This window comes from Dromiciops gliroides, chromosome 3, assembly GCF_019393635.1.
Source record: "Dromiciops gliroides isolate mDroGli1 chromosome 3, mDroGli1.pri, whole genome shotgun sequence".
Classification (NCBI taxonomy): Eukaryota; Metazoa; Chordata; class Mammalia; order Microbiotheria; family Microbiotheriidae; genus Dromiciops; species Dromiciops gliroides.
Genome location: NC_057863.1, coordinates 63,110,302 through 63,117,668, shown reverse-complemented (window position 1 = coordinate 63,117,668; position 7,367 = coordinate 63,110,302).

The following is a 7,367-nucleotide window of genomic DNA, read 5'->3' as shown; positions in this document are numbered from 1 at the left end:
ATTTGCCTATTCTGGCTAGGCACTAAGGATGCAAAGACAAAAATGGAAATAACCCTTGCCCTCAAAGACCTTAGATGGGAGGAGCTCATATTTTATCAGAGATCAAGTCTAACTCTCTCACTTTTTACAATTACAAAACTGAAACAGAAACTCAAACTTTTAGATGTCAAACTGGAAAGGATTTAAATTTATTGATTTATTGATTTTTTTGGTGAGGCTATTGGGGTTAAGTGACTTGCCCAGGGTCACACAGCTACTAAGTGTGAAGTGTCTGAGGCTGCATTTGAACTCAGGTCTTCTGGATCCAGGGCCAGTGCTTTATCTACTGCACCATCTAGCTGTCCCAAACTGAAAAGAATTTAAAAGTTATCTAATATAATCCCCTCATTTTACAGAGAAAAAGAGTGACCCAAAAGGTTGTCACTTTTTCACTGAGATAAAGTAATGAAAGCTAATTTGAACCCAAGTCCTCTTAACTAAGAGCCCAGGTCATCTGACTCCAAATTCAGCCCCTTGTATTACACCAAGCAGTTTCAAATATGAAATTACAGAACTTGTTAGGCGTCCTTCCCACGAATAGGAGGTATTATAAATACTTTCCATCTAGATAAAATAAATGATCAATATGAAAGCTATACAAGACATTCTTGTATGTGTCTGTGTGGTTTGATTGGGAGTTTGGGGTTTTTTTTACTAAGAGTTTGGTGTTTTATTTTTACTTATGGATCACAACTTATACTGATGAATAAGAACCTGAAATTTCCTTTCTAATCTAGTGGTTATTTCCCTCCTTCAGATCTCTCATACTATTAAAAATAAAGTTCCTGATATTTGCATCATACGGTTGTATTATGTAATCAGATTGATTGTAAAATGCTTTGAAAAAAATTAAACACCACATATGATTATTTTATGTAGAAATTAATTTCTTTTACTAAGAGAATAATTTTGAAAACTATACACAAGCAGTACTTCTGATAGGGTGTGATGTCTAGTCTTTTAACTGGGAATTTTTGAAGGATATAATGTGGATCTCCCCAAATGCTAGAAAATAATTCTGCAAGAGTTCGTAAGTTTCTTCCAGTAGGGACTATCAACAACCCTTCAACATTGTTTATTTGCATAACCAGAAGCATGTTAAAATCGGTGGACCAGGCAGAAAACTGAATTTAAAGTGATTTCCTTTTTTGGAAAAGCTCTCTCTCATCAGAACTTGCCAGATTCTGGAGAGACATTAAATCACAACATGGAAGAAGGAAGACATCAGTCTCTTCTAAACAATAGTTCAGCCTAGAGCTTTTTTGTTTCTTTAAAGTTTCCTGTATGTACTCAGGTCAAATACTGGACTCCTGAATAGTAATTTCTCCTTGTATGATTCCTCAAAATGGAGTTAATCGATTTTTGTTCAATACATTTTCCCTCCAAATAATTATTTCAGAAGCAATCTTCTTAGAACTTTAGAAAACACCAGGTGTGTAGGGTTTCAAAATCCTATTATCTGAAATCTCTACCTGCTCTATTTTCAGGTTTTGTTTCTGTTTGTTTGTTTGTTGTTTACAGTGTTCCCTAATGTGCTTAGGGTCAACTCCTTCCTTTTCTTTTCTTTTTTTTTTTTGGGGGGGGGGTGAGGCAGTTGGGGTTAAATGACTTGCCCAGAGTCACACAGCTAGTAAGTGTTAAGTGTCTGAAGTCAGATTTGGACTCAGGACCTCCTGACTCCAGGGCCAGTGCTCTATCCACTGTGCCACCTAGCTGCCCCAACTCCTGCCTTTTCTATTGACCTCTCCCACCCAACCTGATAAAATCCTTTTTTTCCTCCAAGACCCAGCTTGGGTGCACCCTGTGCCTCAGTGGCCCCTTCTTGTGATACTTCCATTTAAGGAGGAAGCCCAACCCAACCAGCTCCTTATTTTCCACCAGGCTGCACTAGGACATCATCTCTTGTGGACACTGAGTACCTCTTCCAATCTGCGGGGGGGGGGGGGGGGGGGGGGGTCATAGCCTGGGGGCAGGAGGGCAGGGGCAGGAATCATCTTTTATTTTCACCAAAAAATGCCCTCCTAGACCTTCCCCTTTTTAATTACCCTATCCTCCCAAATCCTTTTAATCCCATTTTCCAGCTACCCCATCTATAAAGAGAGTAGAGGGCTAATGAACCAAGAGAGCAGGGAGTGCAGGGAACATCTTTTGTTTTGTTTTGTTTTGTTTTGTTTTTTGAGGGGCAATTGGGGTTAAGTGACTTCCCCAGGGTCACACAGCTAGTAAGTGTTAAGTGTCTGAGGCTGGATTTGAACTCAGGTACTCCTGAATCCAGAACCAGTGCTCTATCCACTGCGCCATCTAGCTGCCCCAGGGAACATCTTTTTAATCTACCACTTCAGTAGTGAAAGTAGTGAAGCAGCACAGGGTCCACCCCTAATCTAATCTTTTTTGTTTGTTTGTTTGTTTTTTGTTTTTAGTGAGGCAATTGGGGTTAAGTGACTTGCCCAGGGTCACACAGCTAGTAAGTGTGTTAAGTGTCTGAGGCCAGATTTGAACTCAGGTACTCCTGACTCCAGGGCCGGTGCTTTATCCACTGCGCCACCTAGCCGCCCCTACCCCTAATCTAATCTTGTCCCCTCTGTAACCAAAGTGAGAATGAGGACAAGGTCAGCTGTTCCTTCTCTGATTTCCTCTCCTGGCATTGTACCACTTGAATACAGTGAGAGAAACTGGTGGAAAGGAACTCTGGGATATTCTGAAATCCACCACCCCAAAACCCAGAGCATTAAATAATGTTTAGAAACTCAGTACAGGGTCATCTTGCTCTGACCTAGTGTTACAGTGTTCAAGCTCGTTTCAAATGATTTTTCTCTCAAAGTGATCTAGGAAGTGAAAAAAGGGTTAATAGAAAAACCTAAGATCCAAGCTCTAATTCAGATATTAACTCCAAAAGGGAGTCAGACCCAGTTAATGGATAATTTACAAGTCAGGATGCTAGGTTATCGTATTCACAGTGATCAGTACCCATAAAGGGACCATAAAGCATCAGGTCATATAACAATAAGACCTTAAATAAAATGACAGGCTATAGAAATTCTAATGAAAAATGTGAAACTAGCCATGGGAACCAGAAAGAGACATGCGCAGAAAAGGCCAAATTTGTCCCCAGATTCACCTTATGACATGTAAATCCCCAAAACACACCTCCACAGAAAAAGGTATCCACCTCAGGGGTTGGTTTAGGACCCCAGGAACTCCAAATTAGAATAAGCCCTCCCCTGTACCTCCCAAAGGTGGAGAATATTATAATGAGGACAGGCCCTCCCCTGTACCTCCCTAAGGTGGAGATTATTATAATAAGACTGATAAATCAATTTATCTATACTATAAATATAACCGTCTTTTCTTTCACTATTTGAGAGATACCTTTCCATTATTCTGGTTCTCTCCCTGTGGTTACAGTATTGCAATAAAATTTGGGAAACTGAATCACTGAGTGTTGTAATTCTTTCAGGACGACTCACAATTTGACCCCTAATTTCAGTCCACATCAAAAGCAGCTCCCAATTTTCCTGTTCCTGTTGATGGTACCATCATCCATCTTCCTAGTCACCCAGAGTCAGAGTTTTGGAATCAGCCTTGTCTCTTCCCTCTTATTCACCCCGCATGTCAAAGTTTGAATTTCTACCTCCACAACACCACTTGGATTTCTCCTCTTGTCCTTTCATACTACCATCATTTTAATTCTGGGCCTTATCACTTTTCGTAGTGATTACTGGAAGATTCTCCTAATTAATATCCTTCTCTTTTTTTCTTTTTCTTTTTCTTTCTTTCTTTTTTTTTTGGGGGGGGGGAGGCAACTGGAGTTAAGTGACTTGCCCAGGGTCACACAGCTAGTGTCAAGTATCTGATGCCACATTTGAACTCAGGTCCTCCTGACTCCAGGGCCAGTGCTCTATCTACTCCACCACCTAGCTGCCCCAATTAATCTCCTTCTGGACTTTGGACTCTCAGGATGAGCTGGTCAATACTTAACAACCTAACAACCATCTTACCAGGGGAAAAAATGTATAAAGGACACTCTTTTAAGTTTAAGCTGGCTCCAGAATACACGTGGCTCTCCTTTCCAATTGTTAAGCAGGTGACCAAATCAAGATTCTATTGTTTGGCTGAATAGCTCCCTATTATCTACAAGATAAAATATAATCTCCTTACTCTTGTGTTCAAGGAGGATGAAGGTCTGACAACAGGTCATCCACCTTTGCTGTCTACCTGGCACCTGACTCTCACCTCATCTGAAACAGGCTAAACCAGGTTAAGGGTAACCGACAGGCCTCAAACCTGTTGGTGAGTTAAAGGGATGTCTACCCTAACCACGTGAAGACTTTCTCCCAGGGATATGGGCTGAGGAGAACAATTTATTCCAATACATGAAGGCAGGCACTGTGGAGTGCTTAGAGCTTGGTCAAGCTTTCACTGCATCCTGTGCCATCATTTGTCATCTTGACTGTTGTCCTGCCATTGGAATTTGATGACTCAGGAAGAGAGAGTAAGGCTAATGACTTTGTACAACTCTGCCTCACTTGAATCCAATTCACACTTGAGTCAAGATATCACCTATGATGTTATGGGTCCTCTTCAACAATGAAGGATTAACAACCTAATTCTAATCAACTGGTATTTACAGTCATGGTTAGCACATTTCCACTCCTTCTTCTCTAAACTTTATAGTTCAGACTTGCCTTCTGCAAGTCAAAAAACCCCTTTCCCAGTTACCTTGTAGGATGTCTAATAAGGAAACCACATTCTCCAGAAGGTATTTTATGACTGGTCCCCTTTTCCAGGACTGGCCACTACTACCCTTGTGTCCTGTAACATATTGGGCCTGTATACTCCTTGCTCCCCACTACCAATTTCAGGCCTGTTGGTCACTGACACCCAGAACGCTCTTTGAGTTCCATTCCCTTCGTTTCTATTGCCCTGTCTAGGTTTTTGATTCATCTCCCAGTTTTCAGGTCATGGTCCACTGTTTTCCTCATCACCCCCAATCCCTTCCTTCATCCTCGATGATACTAACACTCACACCGATGTTCCTTTGGACACTGTGGCCTCTCAATTGACCAATGTCTGTTATTCCCATGACCTCCATCATCTCCAGCCTACTTCAGCTGTACATAAGAATGATGTTTCTTTAGAGCTCACCATCCAAGAAAATGACCGTAACACCATCTCAACCCCAGCAGATAATATCGCCTCCTCCTTTACTGAGAAAACTGAGGCCAGTTTTCTGAACTGAACTCCTACACAAGCATGGTGCAGTGGAAAGAGTATGTCACAGGTTGTGACAAAAGACTAATATTGCCACACACCAGCAGACAGGTGGTAGATGACATATCTAGAATGAAGTATATACATTTTCTGACCTAACCAGTGTGAAAAGGAAGTAGGAAATGACTGTGATGGAATAAAAAACCATCACAGTCAACAAGACATTTTTAAAAAGAAATAAACCAGAGGGCAGAAGGATCTAGAAGAGGGAAAATGAAACTAGGTCCCTTTCCAATGCAGAGATGATATGTCAGAGTTTGCCAGAAATTGTTACAAATACCAAACAAAACAGAAATACATGATTTTATTAGAATGACAACGATTTCAGAAATAAATAAATGAAAACCACCAAGGATCACTGGCAGTGGCTCAACAGTAATAGCTACCCACTCTTGCACCCCCAGGGATGTGTTTAATATGGGGTTGATGATTGGAATTAATCAAGGGTAATTGCATATTCTCTTCCGTTTCCTGAGTTGTCTTGATTATCAACTCCCTATCATGCATTTTTGTTCAAACCTTCCTAGGCCAAACATCATTCTCCTTGGCAGAGAAAACAGTCAAAGTAAGAGTTGAACAGATCTGGTTTCCTTCCATTGCTGGAAACCATTTTTCAATTTACTCCCTTCCTCCCCCAAAGTGGTCCTAGCTCTTTGATCTTCTAATTTCCCCCAATATAACATAACAAACCCATTTTTTTTGTTGCCTCTCACTTGAGTTCTGACACAAGTTTCTTCCTTTCATTGTCCTGACCCTAAATTTATCCTGTCTAATCATGCACACTGCCTTCTACCTTTGAGTTCCTAGAACAATTGTCAACATTCGACCCTGAGTCATCTTTCCCATTGGACTTCTTTGCTCCTCCTTGTGAGCTGTGGGGCACTCGTAGAGGAAGTCACCAGACCATGCTGATAGGGTCCACTACAAATTCAGGTTATTCAATAAACTGAACCTTTATTGATTGGTTAAAATGAAACCATATGGTTATTCAGGAATCATTTTTCTTCTTCCCTGATTGATTTTATCATACTCCCCATGACTGCTGTTTTGAATGTTTTTCTCTCTACTCACACCAATATCAGCCTAAATCCAGCAGAGGACATCTCCTCATTTACTGAGAAAATTAAGGCCATCAGAACTGGATTACTTCATGTGCATGACACAGTGGAAAGAGCACAAAACTTGGAGTCATGGGATGTGAGTTCAAATTTTGACTCTGTTTCTTTTTACCGGTGTAACTTTGGGCAAATCACAAACTCTTTGCCCCTCATTTCTCTCATTTGTAAATGTGACTTAAGGTCCCCTTCTAGATCTATTATCTTTTTTATTCTGTCTCAAAACCCATCTTCATCATCACTCACCCTCTCTTCCTTTGCTCTAGTTCCTAAGAGATGACCTTCCTCCTTAGCCAAGGTTAACTCCTCTACATTTGCCCTCAATTTCCTCCTGTGGGAGCCTGCTCAATTTATCCCTCTTTCTATAATCTTCAGTCTCTACTGAGTCTTTCTTAATGCCTATAATAGGCTCAGATCACACCAATCTGCAGGATCAAAGGATCTTAGCTCTAGAGCTAGAAGGGGCCCAAGTGCTAAGTTCCACTTGCTTCTGAAACCCTTCTAATGTGGCTTCTGATTCCACAATTTCACTGGAACTCCTCCCTTGGAGGTGGCCACCAGTTTCTTAACTATTAAGTCTTAAGACTGTTTTATTCCTGTTTTTACTTTACCTCTCTGAAGCTATTCCTGTATTTCCTCCTCCCTGTCTGACTAGTCAGTCTACTTTGCTGAATCATCATCCATATCCCACCCCCTAAATACAGGCATCCCCCAAGACTCTGCCCTAGATCTCCTATCCTTCTTTTTCTCCCTGAAAACATCCACTCCCCAGGATTCAGTTATTATCTGAAGATGGTTGCCAAATCATGTATTCCAGCTCTCATCTCTCTCCTGAATATTAGTCCTTCACCTCTAATTGTTTCAGAGAAATCTTCACCCACATATCCCATTAACTTGTCAAAGTCAGAATGTCCAAAATTAAAATCCTTTTTCCCCCTAAAT